Below are 21,635 nucleotides of genomic sequence, written 5' to 3' on the forward strand. Positions count from 1 at the left end.
CCTGGGAACACTCCATCCCCATGTCTTGCTCATGGGAAGAGGTTTTTCCTCAAAGTGAGGCATTCCGGGCAAGGTGATTTGGGACAGGGGCGGACTCTGGTATTTCAAATTTCAGCGGCGCCCTGTGTGAGGCCAAAATTCAGTGCCACCCCCTCGCTCAATTCACAAGGTCATAATTGTGACACCCTGTGGCATGCCCTAGACTCAGTGCCCAGTGTGGGGAAACCAGTCGTGCTGCCCTATATCCGCCTATGCTGGATTTAGAAGGCCTGTGCTGCTACCGCTTTTGTGCAGTAGCTAAAAATTCTATGTAAAAAAAAGTATTAAAAGTTTAAATAAATTGAAACAATTCTTTTAAAAGGTAGTTAAAAAGACTCTTCTTAAAAACCTAAAAACTCCCTTAAAAGAATCAAGCCTTCAGAAAAGTTACATGATCTAAGAAAGTCTTTAAAAGAATCCTTCCAAAAGAATTTAAAAATTATAATGTAGCACCTTAGAGGCCAACTGAGTAGTTTTCGGTATAAGCTTTGGTGTGCATGCACACTTCTTCAGATACATTTAAAGTTATGGACTGGTTTTATTATATTTCATATGCTGTCCACCACAAAGCATCTTGCGCTAGACCTTTTCACAAGCATTTCGGACTGCCAAGAAAGCCAGCAATTATGGTACTCATAATTAACTCATGTACCCAAAACTTGGAGTTTCCTTCTGATGGGCTTGCTTTCACATGAACCTGCAACAGGAATGACATGAAAATGGAAGGAAAGGCTGAAATTGCATCACACCGAAGAGGAAGAGTTTCTCAAATCTAAATCTGCAGCTGGAGGGAAGGGGAACGTGAGGTTGTGGGTTTTGAAGTGACAGCTACATACAGATCAGTTCAGTACTTCAGGGACATTTATTCCACCCCCGCTTTTATGTCCATGGGTCTCATACTCTGTGCTGACATACCAGCTGAAAAGTGGAACATTCTCTTAGGATAGATATATTTACTGAGAACCAATTATACCTCTTGTCTAGGTACATGTTCTTCCTGTGAACAGATAGAACACAGGATATAAGTTACCAGAAACTTGTAAATGGACCAAGGATGGCATCCGAAAACTGGAAACTGCTCAAAAATAGGATATATGTTTCCAGATCTATAGGGAAGCTTGAATTTTGTTGTTCCTTATATCAGTTAAAGAGTCGGAGTTCTGTGAACTCTAGGTAAGGCACCAACAATGGGAAAGCAAATCAATTACTATTTTTGAAGTTGCTGTAGGTGGAGGAATGTGAGGCTGAGACAAACCATCACACACAGTTTAAAAGCAGAACATAACACTGTAATTACTTAGAAACAGATGTCTGCATGGCTAGAGTGACACCTAGTGGCTTTCATCGAAATTTCAATTTACATCTATCTGTGCAATTATGTCTGTTGCCTCATTCAAAACAGGACTGTAAATTTAATTGGACTTCTTCCATGCCATATCAGCACATTATAATACTATAGAATCATGGAATTATAGAGTTGTAAGAGACCCAAGAGTGAACTGGTCCAATCTTTCTATCAAGGGGAAATCTATCTTGCCCCCTCATCAATGTCCTTATGCTAGCAGATAAAAAACACCCTATTAGGTATTATTATTTCACTCTTCTTCTCTTTTAACTGGCTAGTGTTGTCTGACATTTTCCCAATGATTCTAGTGTTTATATTATTATTATACAGGCTGGCTACTTTTATTGTGTATTTATTATTGCTGCCCCCCCCCCGGATATTTTATTTGGAGATGCAGGCTATAAATTTAACAACCCAAAACTGGATAACTAATTCTCTTGAATCCCATTGTTGTTGTTTAGTTGTTTAGTCGTGTCCGACTCTTCGTGACCCTATGGACCAGAGCACGCCAGGTACTTCTGTCTTCTACTGCCTCCCACAGTTTGGTCAAACTCATGCTGGTAGCTTCGAGAACACTTTCCAACCATCTCATCCTCTGTCATCCCCTTCTCCTTGTGCCCTCCATCTTTCCCAACATCAGGGTCTTTTCCAGGGAGTCTTCTCTTCTCATGAGGTGGCCAAAGTATTGGAGTCTCAGCTTCAGGATCTGTCTTCCAGTGAGCACTCAGGGCTGATTTCCTTCAGAATGGATAGGTTTGATCTTCTTGCAGTCCATGGGACTCTCAAGTGTCTCCTCCAGCACCATAATTCAAAAGCATCAATTCTTCAGCGATCAGCCTTCTTTATGGTCCAGCTCTCACTTCCAACTATAGCTTTAATTATACAGACCTTTGTTGGCAAGGTGATGTTTCTGCTTTTTAAGATGCTGTCTAGGTTTGTCATTGCTTTTCTCCCAAGAACCAGGTGCCTTATAACTTCGTGGCTGCTGTCACCATCTGTAGTGATCATGGAGCCCAAGAAAGTAAAATCTCTCACTGCCTCCATTTCTTCCCCTTCTGTTTGCCAGGAGGTGATGGGACCAGTGGCCATGATCTTCGTTTTTTTGATGCTGAGCTTCAGACCATATATTGCGCTCTCCTCTTTCACCCTCATTAAAAGGTTCTTTAATTCCTCCTCACTTTCTGCCATCAATGTTGTGTCTGAATCCCATTAGTACACTTGCAAAGTTTGCATAATGAAAACAACATGCGAACATGTGAAGCTTCCTTGCACTCAGTCCGACCACGGACCCAGAATTGTCTATATTGCAATGTAGACTAGCTCCCCAAAGTCTTTTCCAGCTCTCATTCCCAAGACAGAACCTGAAGTCTTCTGCATTTAAAACATGGGCATATACCACTGAGCTATGATGCTCCCCGCTCAGGAATATTTGTAAAATGCCAAGGGCTGTGCCTCTGCTTATTTTGCTTGCCAACCTCACTTATTCCAGCCCCTCACCAGCCCCTCTCTTTAAACCTCACCTATCCCTTCATCTTAGACCTCACCAAACATCCCCCTTGGACCTCTTCCCACCTTCTTCTGCTCATATTGTCTGCCTCCTACTGATGCTGCCATTTCAGCCTCACTGGCAGAGGGGAAGGATGAGTAAAGCAGTAGGCAGGGGAAAAACAGGATCCTTGCTGGGGAGTTGCCCCAGTCTATCCTGACAATTCCTCCAAGGTTCACCTCAGATCTGCCCACCTCCATCTCCCTCCCCTGCTTCCATTCTCCTTGACCTCCAACACTATGATGATGATGATGATGATGATTTATTATTTATACCCCGCCCTTCTGGCTGGGCTTCCCCAGCCACTCTGGGCGGCTTCCAAAAAAATATTAAAATACTGTAATACATCAAACATTAAAAGCTTCCCTAAACAGGGCTGCCTTCAGATGTCTTCTAAAAGTCTGGTAGTTGTTGTTCTCTTTGACATCTGGTGGGAGGGTGTTCCACAGGGCGGGCGCCACTACTGAGAAGGCCCTCTGCCTGGTTTCCTGTAACTTGGCTTCTCACAGTGAGGGAACCGCCAGAAGGCCTTTGGAGCTGGACCTCAATGTCTGGGCAGAACGATGGGGGTGGAGACACTCCTTCAGGTATACAGGACCGAGGCCGTTTAGGGCTTTAAAGGTCAGCATCAACACTTTGAATGGTGCTCGGAAACGTACTGGGAGCCAATGTAGCTCTTTCAAGACCGGTGTTATATGGTCTCGGCGGCCGCTCCCAGTCACCAGTCTAGCTGCCGCGTTCTGGATTAGTTGTAGTTTCCGGGTCACCTTTAAAGGTAGCCCCACGTAAAGCGCATTGCAGTAGTCCAAGCGGGAGATAACCAGAGCATGCACCACTCAAAGCATCACCTCTGACAGTCAAGTAAGGTGCAGCATGATGACAGCCTTATATTTTTATTATATGCTAAGAGAAATCTGTAGGTCAAAACATTCTGAATATGTAGGCCTATTAATCTGTTGAAGCAAAACCGAAAGTGTCTTGCGGCACTTGAAATGGTAGCAGATTTATTGCAGAAGAAACTTTTGTAGACTAGAGCCCACCTCATCAGATGCATTATGTTATCCTCAGTTGGCAAACTGTGTCTGTGTTCATGCTTGAATGCATCTGATGATGTGGGCCCAAATCTACAAAATTTAAGTGACTATAAATCGGTTAGTATTAATTGCTGTTTGCAATCAAAAAAAGAAATTGTTAAATAAGTATAATGAAATTGTAATTCAATTCTCAAGGAAATAAATACAGTGGTACCTCAGGTTATGTACTTAATTTGTTCTGGAGATCCGTTCTTAACCTGAAACTGTTCTTAACCTGAGGTACCACTTTAGCTAATGGAGCCTCCCGCTGCCGCCACGCGATTTCTGTTCTCATCCTGAAGCAAAGTTCTTAACCCGAGGTACTATTTCTGGGTTACTTCTGTAACCTGAAGCATCTGTAACCTGAAGCGTCTGTAACCCAAGGTGCCACTATAACTATCTGACTTTTAAAAGACATCGGAAGGCAACCCTGTTTAGGGAATTTTGTAATGTTCATTTTTCTTTTCTTTTTTCTTTTTCATATTCTTTTTGGGAGCCGCCCAGAGTGGGCAGGGTATAAATAAATTATTATTATTATTATTATTATTATTATTATTATTATTATTATTAAAACCAGCCCCACCCACTCACATCTGGTGACATACAAGAGGAGGAGCTACCCCTAATATGAGGGGCACTGGCATGGGGGCCCCTCAAACTGAAGAGACCATTGCTGAAGGGCCCCTCAAACTGGGAGTCAATCCATGGTTCCCTTAAGACACAGTAAGAAGTGTCCTTAGGCTCAGCTCTTCAAAATACTATCCTCTAGCCTTTATATGTGGAAGACAGAAGTGCCTGGCGTGCTCTGGTCCATGGGATCATGAAGAGTCGGACACGACTAAACAACTAAACAACAACAAGCCTTTATAGAGGTAAAGGGACCCCTGACCATTAGGTCCAGCCGTGACCAACTCTGGGGTTGCAGCGCTCATCTCGCTTTATTGGCCGAGGGAGCCAGCGTACAGCTTCCGGCTCATGTGGCCACCATGACTAAGCCACTTCTGGCGAACCAGAGCAGCGCACGGAAACACCATTTACCTTCCTACCAGAGCGGTACCTATTTATCTACTTGCACTTTGATGTGCTTTCAAACTGCTAGGTTGGCAGGAGCAGGGACCGAGCAACGGGAGCTCACCCTGTTGCAGAGATTTGAACCGCCAACCTTCTGATCAGCAAGTCCTAGGTTCTGTGGTTTAAACCACAGCGCCACCCGTGTCCCTTAGCCTTTATATATCCTGTTACAATTTTTTTGTTGGAGATTTTATTCTCCCTCCTTAATTTGCTTCACTTCTTCAACCAAGATACATATGGGTTTTTTTAAAAAGAAAGCACCCCATGTCAATATTCAGGCAATTCATTTTGCTATTGATCTGCACACCAAGAGTCTATTTCTGCTCATTCAAGCATTTGAATCCCAAGAAGCGAAAATGATATTATGCATTAATCTCCCACATGCACACAATTTCAAACACTCATTTCCAGTGTTCTTCTGACATTTGTCACAGAAGCCCATGAATGTGACTAAACACTTACACGCATACTTCCTACAGATAAGAAAACCCTCATTAACATTTCCACAAAGATTTTTTCCTTGGGGAACAAACCAGAAATGACTTTCTCAAATAAAAATCAACTCTGCTAGCAAGTTAGGCTCAGGAGACAGGCCGGCTGTCATTTTGATATAATATACTTGCTTGCCCACAGATAACTGGGAATAAACTAAACAAATGTGCTTGGACTCAGAAATGCTTTGAGGACTGAGGAAGCTAAGCAAACAGAAGCAGGTCAAAAACAATACTAAAGTCAAAGGAAACCAAGGCTGGAATACAGTTCTGCTGCTTCCAAGGACTGTATCACTCAGCTGTTTCAGTCTGGCAGAGTATAACATGGTCCAGTACAGACATAACAGCGATAATGAAAGAGGAACAAGCAACCTCTCCTCTCCATTAAAAGGTAAAAGGACCCCTGGACGGTAAGTCCAGTGACTATGTGGTTGTGCCGCTCATCTCGCTTTCAGGCTGAGGGAGCCGGCGTTTGTCCAAAGACTGCTTTCTGCGTGATGTGGCCAGCATGACTAAACCACTTCTGGCACAACAGAAGACCGTGATGGAAACCAGAGTGCATGGAAATGCCATTTACCTTCCCGCCGGTTAGGTTGCCGAGGGCTGATTTCTTCTCCTGTGATAAAAGGCCTTCTGATTCGACCGCCTAATCTCTGGGGAGCATTTGCAACCGTTTGGCACCATTTTTGAGTGAATTGGAGAACGTCATATTTTTGATGAAATTGTGACCCTTGGGCTTAGGGATTTTTTCAAAAAAATCTTTTTCTGCCGGTTAAGTTGTTGTCGAGGGCTGATTTCTTGTCCTGTGATAAAAGGCCTTCTGATTCGACCGCCAAACCTTTCAGGGGAGCATTTGCAACCCTTTGGCGGCATTTTTGAGTGAATTCCGCAAAGTCAGATTTTTAATGAAACTGTGACCCCGGGGCTTAGGGATTTTTTCAACAAAATCTTTTTCTGGCGGTTAAGTTGTCGAGGGCTGATTTCCTGTCCTGTGATAAAAGGCCTTCTGATTCGACCGCCAAAACTCTCAGGGGAGCATTTGTAATCGTTTGGAACCATTTTTGAGTGAATTGTCGAAAGTCAGATTTTTTATGAAATTGTGACCCCAGGGCTTAGGGATTTTTTCAAAAAAATGTTTTTCTGGCGGTTACGTTGTCTAGGGCTGATTTCCTGTACAGTGATAAAAAGACTTCTGATTCGAACGCCAAAACTCTCAGGGGAGCATTTGCAACCGTTTGGCACCATTTTTGAGTGAATTGCCAAAAGTCAGATTTTTTATGAAATTGTGACCCCCCCGGGGCTTAGGGATTTTTCAAAAAAATCTTTTTCTGCCGGTCAAGTTTTTGAGGGCTGATTCCTTATCCAATGATAAAAAGCCTTCTGTTTAGACCGCCAAAACTCTCAGGGGAGCATTTGCAACCGTTTGGCGCCATTTTTGAGTGAATTGCCGAAATTCACATTTTTTATGAAATTGTGACCCCGGGGCTTAGGGATTTTTTCAAAAAAATCTTTTTCTACCAGTTAAACTGTCGAGGGCTGATTTCCTGTCCTGCGATAAAAGGCCTTCTGATTCGTCCGCCAAACCTTTCAGGGGAGCATTTGCAACCGTTTGGCGGCATTTTTGAGTGAATTGCCCAAAATCAGATTTTTTAGGAAATTGTGACCCCGGGGCTTAGGGATTTTTTCAAAAAAATCCTTTTCTGCCGGTTAAGTTGTCGAGGGCTGATTTCCTGTCCTTTGATAAAAAGCCTTCTGATTCGACCGCCAAACCTTTCAGGGGAGCATTTGCAACCGTTTCGCACCATTTTTGAGTGAATTGCCCAAAGTCAGATTTTTGATGAAATTGTGACCCCGGGGCTTAGGGATTTTTTCAAAAAAATCTTTAGGGATTTTTTCAAAAAACTTTGGCTAACTTTGGCGGTCGAAACAGAATGGTCTTTATCACTGGAAAAGAAATCAGCCCTCAACAACTTAACCAGCCCAAAAAGATTTTATTGAAAAAATCCCTCAGCCCCGGGGTCACAATTTCATCAAAAATTGGACTTTCGGCCATTCACTCTAAAATGTTGCCAAACGGTTGCAAATGCTCCCCTGAGAGGTTTGGCGTTCGAAACAAAAGGCTTTTTATCACAGGAAAAAAATCTGCCCTGAAAGGTTATTTGGTGGAAACAGGTGGGTTTTTATCATCAGAAACAGAATTAACAGAATTGAACAATTTTTAAAAAAAAAAAATCCCTAAGCGGTCACAATTTCAGGAAAACAGATGCGTTTTTATCATCGAAAACAAAATTAACCCTCAACGTCTGAACAACTTTTTTTAAAAAAAATCCCTAAGGCGCGGTCACAATCTCACCAAAAATTTGACGTTCTGCAATTCACTCAAAAATGGTGCCAAACTGTTGCAAACCATCATCGGAAACAGAATTAGCACTCGACGTCTGAACACCTTTTTTTGAAAAATCCCTAAGCCGCGCGGTCACGATTTCTGCAAAATTTCTGATGTTCTGCAATTCACTCAAAAATGGTGCCAAACATTTGCAAACGATGCCCTGAAAGGTTTTTTGGTGGAAACAGGTGGGTTTTTATCATCAAAAACAGAATTAGTGCTCGAGGTCAGAACAACTTTTTTTTAAAAAATCCCTAAGCCGCGTGGTCACAATTTCTTCAAAATTTCTGACGTTCTGCAATTCACTCAAAAATGGTGCTAAACTGTTGCAAACCATCCCCTGAAAGGTTTTTCGGTGGAAACAGATGCGTTTTTATCATCGGAAACAAAATTAGCCCTCGACGTCTGAACAACTTTTTTTTGAAAAATCCCTAAGCCGCGCGGTCACAATTTCTTCAAAATTTCTGACGTTTTGCAATTCACTCAAAAATGGTGCCAAGCTGTTGCAAACGATCCCCTGAAAGGTTTTACGGTGGCAACAGATGCGTTTTTATCATCGGAAACAGAATTAGCACTCGAAGTCTGAACAACTTTTTTTTGAAAAATCCCGAAGCCGCGCGGTCAGAATTTCAGCAAAATTTCTGACGTTCTGCAATTCACTCAAAAATGGTGCCAAACCTTTGCAAACGATCCCTTGAAAGGTTTTTCGGTGGAAACAGGTGGGTTTTTATCATCGGAAACAGAATTAACCCTCGACGTCTGAACAACTTTTTTTTGAAAAATCCCTAAGCCGCGCGGTCACAATTTCTTCAAAATTTCTGACGTTTTGCAATTCACTCAAAAATGGTGCCAAGCTGTTGCAAACGATCCCCTGAAAGGTTTTTCGGTGGCAACAGATGCGTTTTTATCATCAGAAACAAAATTAGCCCTCGATGTCTGAACAACCTATTTTTAAAAAAATCCCTAAGCCGCGCGGTCACAATTTCATAAAAAATCTGACGTTCTGCAATTCACTCAAAAATGGTGCCAAACTGTTGCAAACGATCCCCTGAAAGGTTTTTCGGTGGAAACAGGTGGGTTGTTATCATCGGAAACGGAATTAGCACTTGACATCTGAACAACTTTTTTTTTCAAAAATCCCTAAGCCGCGCGGTCACAATTTCATCAAAATTTCTGACATTCTGCAATTCACTCAAAAATGGTGCCAAACTGTTGCAAACGATCCCTTGAAAGGTTTTTCGGTGGAAACAGGTGGGTTTTTATCATCGGAAACAGAATTAGCACTCGACGTCTGAACAACTTTTTTTTGAAAAATCCCTAGGCCGCGCGGTGAGAATTTCTTCAAAATTTCTGACGTTCTGCAATTCACTCAAAAATGGTGCCAAACCTTTGCAAACGATCCCTTGAAAGGTTTTTCGGTGGAAACAGGTGGGTTTTTATCATCGGAAACAGAATTAGCCCTCGACGTCTGAACAACTTTTTTTTGAAAAATCCTTAAGCCGCGCGGTCACAATTTCTTCAAAATTTCTGACGTTTTGCAATTCACTCAAAAATGGTGCCAAGCTGTTGCAAACGATCCCCTGAAAGGTTTTTCGGTGGCAACAGATGCGTTTTTATCATCGGAAACAAAATTAGCCCTCGACGTCTGAACAACTTTTTTTAAAAAAAATCCCTAAGCCGCGCGGTCACAATTTCAGCAAAAATCTGACGTTCTGCAATTCACTCAAAAATGGTGCCAAACTGTTGCAAACGATCCCCTGAAAGGTTTTTCGGTGGAAACAGGTGGGTTTTTATCATCGGAAACAGAATTAGCACTCGACGTCTGAACACCTTTTTTTGAAAAATCCCTAAGCCGCGCGGTCACGATTTCTGCAAAATTTCTGATGTTCTGCAATTCACTCAAAAATGGTGCCAAACATTTGCAAACGATGCCCTGAAAGGTTTTTTGGTGGAAACAGGTGGGTTTTTATCATCAAAAACAGAATTAGTGCTCGAGGTCAGAACAACTTTTTTAAAAAAAATCCATAAGCCGCGTGGTCACAATTTCTTCAAAATTTCTGACGTTCTGCAATTCACTCAAAAATGGTGCTAAACTGTTGCAAACCATCCCCTGAAAGGTTTTTCGGTGGAAACAGATGCGTTTTTATCATCGGAAACAAAATTAGCCCTCGACGTCTGAACAACTTTTTTTTGAAAAATCCCTAAGCCGCGCGGTCACAATTTCTTCAAAATTTCTGACGTTTTGCAATTCACTCAAAAATGGTGCCAAGCTGTTGCAAACGATCCCCTGAAAGGTTTTACGGTGGCAACAGATGCGTTTTTATCATCGGAAACAGAATTAGCACTCGAAGTCTGAACAACTTTTTTTTGAAAAATCCCTAAGCCGCGCGGTCAGAATTTCAGCAAAATTTCTGACGTTCTGCAATTCACTCAAAAATGGTGCCAAACCTTTGCAAACGATCCCTTGAAAGGTTTTTCGGTGGAAACAGGTGGGTTTTTATCATCGGAAACAGAATTAACCCTCGACGTCTGAACAACTTTTTTTTGAAAAAATCCCTAAGCCGCGCGCTCACAATTTCTTCAAAATTTCTGACGTTTTGCAATTCACTCAAAAATGGTGCCAAGCTGTTGCAAACGATCACCTGAAAGGTTTTTCGGTGGCAACAGATGCGTTTTTATCATCAGAAACAAAATTAGCCCTCGATGTCTGAACAACCTATTTTTAAAAAAATCCCTAAGCCGCGCGGTCACAATTTCATAAAAAATCTGACGTTCTGCAATTCACTCAAAAATGGTGCCAAACTGTTGCAAACGATCCCCTGAAAGGTTTTTCGGTGGAAACAGGTGGGTTGTTATCATCGGAAACGGAATTAGCACTTGACATCTGAACAACTTTTTTTTTCAAAAATCCCTAAGCCGCGCGGTCACAATTTCATCAAAATTTCTGACATTCTGCAATTCACTCAAAAATGGTGCCAAACTGTTGCAAACGATCCCTTGAAAGGTTTTTCGGTGGAAACAGGTGGGTTTTTATCATCGGAAACAGAATTAGCACTCGACGTCTGAACAACTTTTTTTTGAAAAATCCCTAAGCCGCGCGGTCAGAATTTCTTCAAAATTTCTGACGTTCTGCAATTCACTCAAAAATGGTGCCAAACCTTTGCAAACGATCCCTTGAAAGGTTTTTCGGTGGAAACAGGTGGGTTTTTATCATCGGAAACAGAATTAGCCCTCGACGTCTGAACAACTTTTTTTTGAAAAATCCTTAAGCCGCGCGGTCACAATTTCTTCAAAATTTCTGACGTTTTGCAATTCACTCAAAAATGGTGCCAAGCTGTTGCAAACGATCCCCTGAAAGGTTTTTCGGTGGCAACAGATGCGTTTTTATCATCGGAAACAAAATTAGCCCTCGACGTCTGAACAACTTTTTTTAAAAAAAATCCCTAAGCCGCGCGGTCACAATTTCAGCAAAAATCTGACGTTCTGCAATTCACTCAAAAATGGTGCCAAACTGTTGCAAACGATCCCCTGAAAGGTTTTTCGGTGGAAACAGGTGGGTTTTTATCATCGGAAACAGAATTAGCACTCGACGTCTGAACACCTTTTTTTGAAAAATCCCTAAGCCGCGCGGTCACGATTTCTGCAAAATTTCTGATGTTCTGCAATTCACTCAAAAATGGTGCCAAACATTTGCAAACGATGCCCTGAAAGGTTTTTTGGTGGAAACAGGTGGGTTTTTATCATCAAAAACAGAATTAGTGCTCGAGGTCAGAACAACTTTTTTAAAAAAAATCCATAAGCCGCGTGGTCACAATTTCTTCAAAATTTCTGACGTTCTGCAATTCACTCAAAAATGGTGCTAAACTGTTGCAAACCATCCCCTGAAAGGTTTTTCGGTGGAAACAGATGCGTTTTTATCATCGGAAACAAAATTAGCCCTCGACGTCTGAACAACTTTTTTTTGAAAAATCCCTAAGCCGCGCGGTCACAATTTCTTCAAAATTTCTGACGTTTTGCAATTCACTCAAAAATGGTGCCAAGCTGTTGCAAACGATCCCCTGAAAGGTTTTACGGTGGCAACAGATGCGTTTTTATCATCGGAAACAGAATTAGCACTCGAAGTCTGAACAACTTTTTTTTGAAAAATCCCTAAGCCGCGCGGTCAGAATTTCAGCAAAATTTCTGACGTTCTGCAATTCACTCAAAAATGGTGCCAAACCTTTGCAAACGATCCCTTGAAAGGTTTTTCGGTGGAAACAGGTGGGTTTTTATCATCGGAAACAGAATTAACCCTCGACGTCTGAACAACTTTTTTTTGAAAAAATCCCTAAGCCGCGCGGTCACAATTTCTTCAAAATTTCTGACGTTTTGCAATTCACTCAAAAATGGTGCCAAGCTGTTGCAAACGATCACCTGAAAGGTTTTTCGGTGGCAACAGATGCGTTTTTATCATCAGAAACAAAATTAGCCCTCGATGTCTGAACAACCTATTTTTAAAAAAATCCCTAAGCCGCGCGGTCACAATTTCATAAAAAATCTGACGTTCTGCAATTCACTCAAAAATGGTGCCAAACTGTTGCAAACGATCCCCTGAAAGGTTTTTCGGTGGAAACAGGTGGGTTGTTATCATCGGAAACGGAATTAGCACTTGACATCTGAACAACTTTTTTTTTCAAAAATCCCTAAGCCGCGCGGTCACAATTTCATCAAAATTTCTGACATTCTGCAATTCACTCAAAAATGGTGCCAAACTGTTGCAAACGATCCCTTGAAAGGTTTTTCGGTGGAAACAGGTGGGTTTTTATCATCGGAAACAGAATTAGCACTCGACGTCTGAACAACTTTTTTTTGAAAAATCCCTAAGCCGCGCGGTCAGAATTTCTTCAAAATTTCTGACGTTCTGCAATTCACTCAAAAATGGTGCCAAACCTTTGCAAACGATCCCTTGAAAGGTTTTTCGGTGGAAACAGGTGGGTTTTTATCATCGGAAACAGAATTAGCCCTCGACGTCTGAACAACTTTTTTTTGAAAAATCCTTAAGCCGCGCGGTCACAATTTCTTCAAAATTTCTGACGTTTTGCAATTCACTCAAAAATGGTGCCAAGCTGTTGCAAACGATCCCCTGAAAGGTTTTTCGGTGGCAACAGATGCGTTTTTATCATCGGAAACAAAATTAGCCCTCGACGTCTGAACAACTTTTTTTAAAAAAAATCCCTAAGCCGCGCGGTCACAATTTCAGCAAAAATCTGACGTTCTGCAATTCACTCAAAAATGGTGCCAAACTGTTGCAAACGATCCCCTGAAAGGTTTTTCGGTGGAAACAGGTGGGTTTTTATCATCGGAAACAGAATTAGCACTCTACGTCTGAACAACTTTTTTTTGAAAAATCCCTAAGGCGCGCGGTCACAATTTCAGGGGAAAATCTGACGTTCTGCAATTCACTCAAAAATGGTGCCAAACCTTTGCAAACGATCCCCTGACAGGTTTTTTGATGGAAACAGGTGGTTTTTTATCATCAGAAACAGAATTAGCCCTCGACGTCTGAACAACTTTTTTTGAAAAATCCCTAAGTCACAATTTCTTCAAGATTTCTGACGTTCTGCAATTCACTCAAAAATGGTGCCAAACTGTTGCAAACGATCCTCTGAAAGGTTTTTTGGTGGAAACAGATGCGTTTTTATCATCAGAAACAATATTAGCCCTTGACGTCTGAACAAGTTTTTTTTGAAAAATCCCTAAGTCACAATTTCTTCAAAATTTCTGACGTTCTGCAATTCACTCAAAAATGGTGCCAAACCTTTGCAAACGATCCCTTGAAAGGTTTTTCGGTGGAAACAGGTGGGTTTTTATCATCGGAAACAGAATTAGCCCTCGACGTCTGAACAACTTTTTTTTTGAAAAATCCCTAAGCCGCGCGGTCACAATTTCTTCAAAATTTCTGACTTTTTGCAATTCACTCAAAAATGGTGCCAAGCTGTTGCAAACGATCCCCTGAAAAGTTTTTCTGTGGCAACAGATGCGTTTTTATCATCGGAAACAAAATTAGCCCTCGATGTCTGAACAACTTTTTTTAAAAAAAAATCCCTAAGCCGCGCGGTCACAATTTCAGCAAAAATCTGATGTTCTGCAATTCATTCAAAAATGGTGCCAAACTGTTGCAAACGATCCCCTGAAAGGTTTTGCGGTGGAAACAGGTGGGTTTTTATCATCGGAAACAGAATTAGCCCTCGACGTATGAACAACTTTTTTTTGAAAAATCCCTAAGCTGCGTGGTCACAATTTCTTCAAAATTTCTGACGTTCTGCAATTCACTTAAAAATGGTGCTAAACTGTTGCAAACCATCCCCTGAAAGGTTTTTCGGTGGAAACAGATGCGTTTTTATCATCGGAAACAAAATTAGCCCTCGACGTCTGAACAACTTTTTTTTGAAAAATCCCTAAGCCGCGCGGTCACAATTTCTTCAAAATTTCTGACGTTTTGCAATTCACTCAAAAATGGTGCCAAGCTGTGGCAAACGATCCCCTGAAAGGTTTTTCGGTGGCAACAGATGCGTTTTTATCATCGGAAACAAAATTAGCCCTCGATGTCTGAACAACTTTTTTTAAAAAAATCCCTAAGCCGCGCGGTCAAAATTTCAGCAAAAAACTGACGTTCTGCAATTCACTCAAAAATGGTGCCAAACTGTTACAAACGATCCCCTGAAAGGTTTTTTGGTGGAAACAGATGCGTTTTTATCATCGGAAACAAAATAAGCCCTCGACGTCTGAACAACTGTTTTTTGAAAAAATCCCTAAGCCGCGCGGTCACAATTTCTTCAAAATTTCTGACGTTTTGCAATTCACTCAAAAATGGTGCCAAGCTGTTGCAAACGATCCCCTGAAAGGTTTTTCGGTGGCAACAGATGCGTTTTTATCATCGGAAACAAAATTAGCCCTCGACGTCTGAACAACTTTTTTTTAAAAAAACCCCTAAGCCGCGCGGTCACAATTTCATAAAAAATCTGACGTTCTGCAATTCACTCAAAAATGGTGCCAAACTGTTGCAAACGATCCCCTGAAAGGTTTTTCGGTGGATACAGGTGGGTTTTTATCATCGGAAACAGAATTAGCCCTCAACGTCTAAATAACTTTTTTTAAAAAAATCCCTAAGCCGCGCGGTCACAATTTCTTCAAAATTTCTGACGTTTTGCAATTCACTCAAAAATGGTGCCAAGCTGTTGCAAACGATCCCCTGAAAGGTTTTTCGGTGGCAACAGATGCGTTTTTATCATCAGAAACAAAATTAGCCCTCGATGTCTGAACAACCTATTTTTAAAAAAATCCCTAAGCCGCGCGGTCACAATTTCAGCAAAAATCTGATGTTCTGCAATTCATTCAAAAATGGTGCCAAACTGTTGCACACGATCCCCTGAAAGGTTTTGCGGTGGAAACAGGTGGGTTTTTATCATCGGAAACAGAATTAGCCCTCGACGTATGAACAACTTTTTTTTGAAAAATCCCTAAGCTGCGTGGTCACAATTTCTTCAAAATTTCTGACGTTCTGCAATTCACTTAAAAATGGTGCTAAACTGTTGCAAACCATCCCCTGAAAGGTTTTTCGGTGGAAACAGATGCGTTTTTATCATCGGAAACAAAATTAGCCCTCGACGTCTGAACAACTTTTTTTTGAAAAATCCCTAATCCGCGTGGTCACAATTTCTTCAAAATTTCTGACGTTTTGCAATTCACTCAAAAATGGTGCCAAGCTGTTGCAAACGATCCCCTGAAAGGTTTTTCGGTGGCAACAGATGCGTTTTTATCATCGGAAACAAAATTAGCCCTCGATGTCTGAACAACTTTTTTTAAAAAAATCCCTAAGCCGCGCGGTCAAAATTTCAGCAAAAATCTGACGTTCTGCAATTCACTCAAAAATGGTGCCAAACTGTTACAAACGATCCCCTGAAAGGTTTTTTGGTGGAAACAGATGCGTTTTTATCATCGGAAACAAAATTAGCCCTCGACGTCTGAACAACTGTTTTTTGAAAAAATCCCTAAGCCGCGCGGTCACAATTTCTTCAAAATTTCTGACGTTTTGCAATTCACTCAAAAATGGTGCCAAGCTGTTGCAAACGATCCCCTGAAAGGTTTTTCGGTGGCAACAGATGCGTTTTTATCATCGGAAACAAAATTAGCCCTCGACGTCTGAACAACTTTTTTTAAAAAAAACCCCTAAGCCGCGCGGTCACAATTTTAGCAAAAATCTGACGTTCTGCAATTCACTCAAAAATGGTGCCAAACTGTTGCAAACGATCCCCTGAAAGGTTTTTCGGTGGATACAGGTGGGTTTTTATCATCGGAAACAGAATTAGCCCTCAACGTCTGAATAACTTTTATAAAAAAAATCCCTAAGCCGCGCGGTCACAATTTCTTCAAAATTTCTGACGTTTTGCAATTCACTCAAAAATGGTGCCAAGCTGTTGCAAACGATCCCCTGAAAGGTTTTTCGGTGGCAACAGATGCGTTTTTATCATCAGAAACAAAATTAGCCCTCGATGTCTGAACAACCTATTTTTAAAAAAATCCCTAAGCCGCTCGGTCACAATTTCATCAAAAATCTGCCGTTCTGCAATTCACTCAAAAATGGTGCCAAACTGTTGCAAACGATCCCCTGAAAGGTTTTTCGGTGGAAACAGGGGGGTTTTATCATCAGAAACAGAATTAGCACTCGAAGTCTGAACAACTTTTTTTGAAAAATCCCTATGACCCGCGATCACCATTTCAGCAAAAATCTGACGTTCTGCAATTCACTCAAAAATGGTGCCAAACTGTTGCAAACGATCCCCTGAAAGGTTTTTCGGTGGAAACAAGTGGGTTGTTATCATCGGAAACAGAATTAGCACTCGATGTCTGAACAATTTTTTTTGAAAAATCCCTAAGCCGCGCGGTCACAATTTCAGCAAAAATCTGACGTTCTGCAATTCACTCAAAAATGGTGCCAAACTGTTGCAAACGATCCCCTGAAAGGTTTTTCGGTGGAAACAGGTGGGTTTTTATCATCGGAAACAGAATTAGCCCTCGACGTATGAACAACTTTTTTTTGAAAAATCCCTAAGCCGTGCGGTCACAATTTCAGGAAAAATCTGACGTTCTGCAATTCACTCAAAAATGGTGCCAACCCTTTGCAAACGATCCCCTGACAGGTTTTTTGATGGAAACAGGTGGTTTTTTATCATCGGAAACAGAATTAGCCCTCGACGTCTGAACAACTTTTTTTTTGAAAAATCCCTAAGCCGCGCGGCCACAATTTCTTCAAAATTTCTGACGTTTTGCAATTCACTCAAAAATGGTGCCAAGCTGTTGCAAACGATCCCCTGAAAGGTTTTTCGGTGGCAACAGATGCGTTTTTATCATCGGAAACAAAATTAGCCCTCGACGTCTGAACAACTTTTTTTAAAAAAGATCCCTAAGCCGCGCGGTCACAATTTCAGCAAAAATCTGACGTTCTGCAATTCACTCAAAAATGGTGCCAAACCTTTGCAAACGATCCCCTGACAGGTTTTTTGATGGAAACAGGTGGTTTTTTATCATCAGAAACAGAATTAGCCCTCGACATCTGAACAACTTTTTTTGAAAAATCCCTAAGCCGCGCGGTCACAATTTCTTCAAGATTTCTGACGTTCTGCAATTCACTCAAAAATGGTGCCAAACTGTTGCAAACGATCCCCTGAAAGGTTTTTCGGTGGCAACAGATGCGTTTTTATCATCGGAAACAAAATTAGCCCTCGATGTCTGAACAACTTTTTTTAAAAAAATCCCTAAGCCGCGCGGTCAAAATTTCAGCAAAAAACTGACGTTCTGCAATTCACTCAAAAATGGTGCCAAACTGTTACAAACGATCCCCTGAAAGGTTTTTTGGTGGAAACAGATGCGTTTTTATCATCGGAAACAAAATAAGCCCTCGACGTCTGAACAACTGTTTTTTGAAAAAATCCCTAAGCCGCGCGGTCACAATTTCTTCAAAATTTCTGACGTTTTGCAATTCACTCAAAAATGGTGCCAAGCTGTTGCAAACGATCCCCTGAAAGGTTTTTCGGTGGCAACAGATGCGTTTTTATCATCGGAAACAAAATTAGCCCTCGACGTCTGAACAACTTTTTTTAAAAAAAACCCCTAAGCCGCGCGGTCACAATTTCATAAAAAATCTGACGTTCTGCAATTCACTCAAAAATGGTGCCAAACTGTTGCAAACGATCCCCTGAAAGGTTTTTCGGTGGATACAGGTGGGTTTTTATCATCGGAAACAGAATTAGCCCTCAACGTCTAAATAACTTTTTTTAAAAAAATCCCTAAGCCGCGCGGTCACAATTTCTTCAAAATTTCTGACGTTTTGCAATTCACTCAAAAATGGTGCCAAGCTGTTGCAAACGATCCCCTGAAAGGTTTTTCGGTGGCAACAGATGCGTTTTTATCATCAGAAACAAAATTAGCCCTCGATGTCTGAACAACCTATTTTTAAAAAAATCCCTAAGCCGCGCGGTCACAATTTCAGCAAAAATCTGATGTTCTGCAATTCATTCAAAAATGGTGCCAAACTGTTGCACACGATCCCCTGAAAGGTTTTGCGGTGGAAACAGGTGGGTTTTTATCATCGGAAACAGAATTAGCCCTCGACGTATGAACAACTTTTTTTTGAAAAATCCCTAAGCTGCGTGGTCACAATTTCTTCAAAATTTCTGACGTTCTGCAATTCACTTAAAAATGGTGCTAAACTGTTGCAAACCATCCCCTGAAAGGTTTTTCGGTGGAAACAGATGCGTTTTTATCATCGGAAACAAAATTAGCCCTCGACGTCTGAACAACTTTTTTTTGAAAAATCCCTAATCCGCGTGGTCACAATTTCTTCAAAATTTCTGACGTTTTGCAATTCACTCAAAAATGGTGCCAAGCTGTTGCAAACGATCCCCTGAAAGGTTTTTCGGTGGCAACAGATGCGTTTTTATCATCGGAAACAAAATTAGCCCTCGATGTCTGAACAACTTTTTTTAAAAAAATCCCTAAGCCGCGCGGTCAAAATTTCAGCAAAAATCTGACGTTCTGCAATTCACTCAAAAATGGTGCCAAACTGTTACAAACGATCCCCTGAAAGGTTTTTTGGTGGAAACAGATGCGTTTTTATCATCGGAAACAAAATTAGCCCTCGACGTCTGAACAACTGTTTTTTGAAAAAATCCCTAAGCCGCGCGGTCACAATTTCTTCAAAATTTCTGACGTTTTGCAATTCACTCAAAAATGGTGCCAAGCTGTTGCAAACGATCCCCTGAAAGGTTTTTCGGTGGCAACAGATGCGTTTTTATCATCGGAAACAAAATTAGCCCTCGACGTCTGAACAACTTTTTTTAAAAAAAACCCCTAAGCCGCGCGGTCACAATTTTAGCAAAAATCTGACGTTCTGCAATTCACTCAAAAATGGTGCCAAACTGTTGCAAACGATCCCCTGAAAGGTTTTTCGGTGGATACAGGTGGGTTTTTATCATCGGAAACAGAATTAGCCCTCAACGTCTGAATAACTTTTATAAAAAAAATCCCTAAGCCGCGCGGTCACAATTTCTTCAAAATTTCTGACGTTTTGCAATTCACTCAAAAATGGTGCCAAGCTGTTGCAAACGATCCCCTGAAAGGTTTTTCGGTGGCAACAGATGCGTTTTTATCATCAGAAACAAAATTAGCCCTCGATGTCTGAACAACCTATTTTTAAAAAAATCCCTAAGCCGCTCGGTCACAATTTCATCAAAAATCTGCCGTTCTGCAATTCACTCAAAAATGGTGCCAAACTGTTGCAAACGATCCCCTGAAAGGTTTTTCGGTGGAAACAGGGGGGTTTTATCATCAGAAACAGAATTAGCACTCGAAGTCTGAACAACTTTTTTTGAAAAATCCCTATGACCCGCGATCACCATTTCAGCAAAAATCTGACGTTCTGCAATTCACTCAAAAATGGTGCCAAACTGTTGCAAACGATCCCCTGAAAGGTTTTTCGGTGGAAACAAGTGGGTTGTTATCATCGGAAACAGAATTAGCACTCGATGTCTGAACAATTTTTTTTGAAAAATCCCTAAGCCGCGCGGTCACAATTTCAGCAAAAATCTGACGTTCTGCAATTCACTCAAAAATGGTGCCAAACTGTTGCAAACGATCCCCTGAAAGGTTTTTCGGTGGAAACAGGTGGGTTTTTATCATCGGAAACAGAATTAGCCCTCGACGTATGAACAACTTTTTTTTGAAAAATCCCTAAGCCGTGCGGTCACAATTTCAGGAAAAATCTGACGTTCTGCAATTCACTCAAAAATGGTGCCAACCCTTTGCAAACGATCCCCTGACAGGTTTTTTGATGGAAACAGGTGGTTTTTTATCATCGGAAACAGAATTAGCCCTCGACGTCTGAACAACTTTTTTTTTGAAAAATCCCTAAGCCGCGCGGCCACAATTTCTTCAAAATTTCTGACGTTTTGCAATTCACTCAAAAATGGTGCCAAGCTGTTGCAAACGATCCCCTGAAAGGTTTTTCGGTGGCAACAGATGCGTTTTTATCATCGGAAACAAAATTAGCCCTCGACGTCTGAACAACTTTTTTTAAAAAAGATCCCTAAGCCGCGCGGTCACAATTTCAGCAAAAATCTGACGTTCTGCAATTCACTCAAAAATGGTGCCAAACCTTTGCAAACGATCCCCTGACAGGTTTTTTGATGGAAACAGGTGGTTTTTTATCATCAGAAACAGAATTAGCCCTCGACATCTGAACAACTTTTTTTGAAAAATCCCTAAGCCGCGCGGTCACAATTTCTTCAAGATTTCTGACGTTCTGCAATTCACTCAAAAATGGTGCCAAACTGTTGCAAACGATCCTCTGAAAGTTTTTTTGGTGGAAACAGATGCGTTTTTATCATCAGAAACAATATTAGCCCTTGACGTCTGAACAACTTTTTTTTGAAAAATCCCTAAGTCACAATTTCTTAAAAATTTCTGACGTTTTGCAATTCACTCAAAAATGGTCCCAAACTCTTGCAAACGATCCTCTGAAAGGTTTTTCGGTGGAAACAGGTGGGTTGTTATCATCGGAAACAGAATTAGCACTCGACGTCTGAACAACTTTTTTTTGAAAAATCCCTAAGCCGTGCGGTCACAATTTCAGGAAAAATCTGACGTTCTGCAATTCACTCAAAAATGGTGCCAAACTGTTGCAAACGATCCCCTGAAAGGTTTTTCGGTGGAAACAGGTGGGTTTTTGTCATCGCAAACAGAATTAGCACTCGACATCTGAACAACTTTTTTTTGAAAAATCCCTAAGCCGCGCGGTCAGAATTTCATCAAAATTTCTGACGTTCTGCAATTCACTCAAAAATGGTGCCAAACTGTTGCAAACGATCCCTTGAAAGGTTTTTCGGTGGAAACAGGTCGGTTTTTATCATCGGAAAGAGAATTAGCATTCGACGTCTGAACAACTTTTTTTTGAAAAATCCCTAAGCGGCGCGGTCAGAATTTCTTCAAAATTTCTGACGTTCTGCAATTCACTCAAAAATGGTGCCAAACCTTTGCAAACGATCCCCTGACAGGTTTTTTGATGGAAACAGGTGGTTTTTTATCATCAGAAACAGAATTAGCCCTCGACGTCTGAACAACTTTTTTTGAAAAATCCCTAAGCGGCGCG

The 21,635-nt window shown here is 41.3% G+C and overlaps 1 protein-coding gene and 1 long non-coding RNA gene across 4 annotated transcripts in view; one reads left to right on the top strand and one right to left on the bottom strand.

The window, feature by feature from the left end:
* The window catches only part of PLA2G4A (phospholipase A2 group IVA), a 909,235-nt gene that overhangs the window by 334,068 nt on the left and 553,532 nt on the right, over nt 1–21,635 (bottom strand). Inside the window, exon 18 of one of the 3 annotated variants that reach the window (XM_081865874.1) lies at nt 5,203–5,221. The exons of the other annotated variants lie outside the window; for them this stretch is intronic. The gene's annotated coding sequence lies outside the window, so the exon portion shown is untranslated. Of the gene's footprint in view, nt 1–5,202; nt 5,222–21,635 lie in introns of those variants that run through there. 3 annotated transcript variants of the gene reach the window in all.
* Nucleotides 1–21,635, top strand: part of LOC309344016 — an 805,887-nt gene that overhangs the window by 101,968 nt on the left and 682,284 nt on the right. The window lies entirely within an intron of this gene.

Source organism: Podarcis erhardii, assembly GCF_964252035.2.
Source record: "Podarcis erhardii genome assembly, chromosome: 6".
NCBI classification, from domain to species: domain Eukaryota; kingdom Metazoa; phylum Chordata; class Lepidosauria; order Squamata; family Lacertidae; genus Podarcis; species Podarcis erhardii.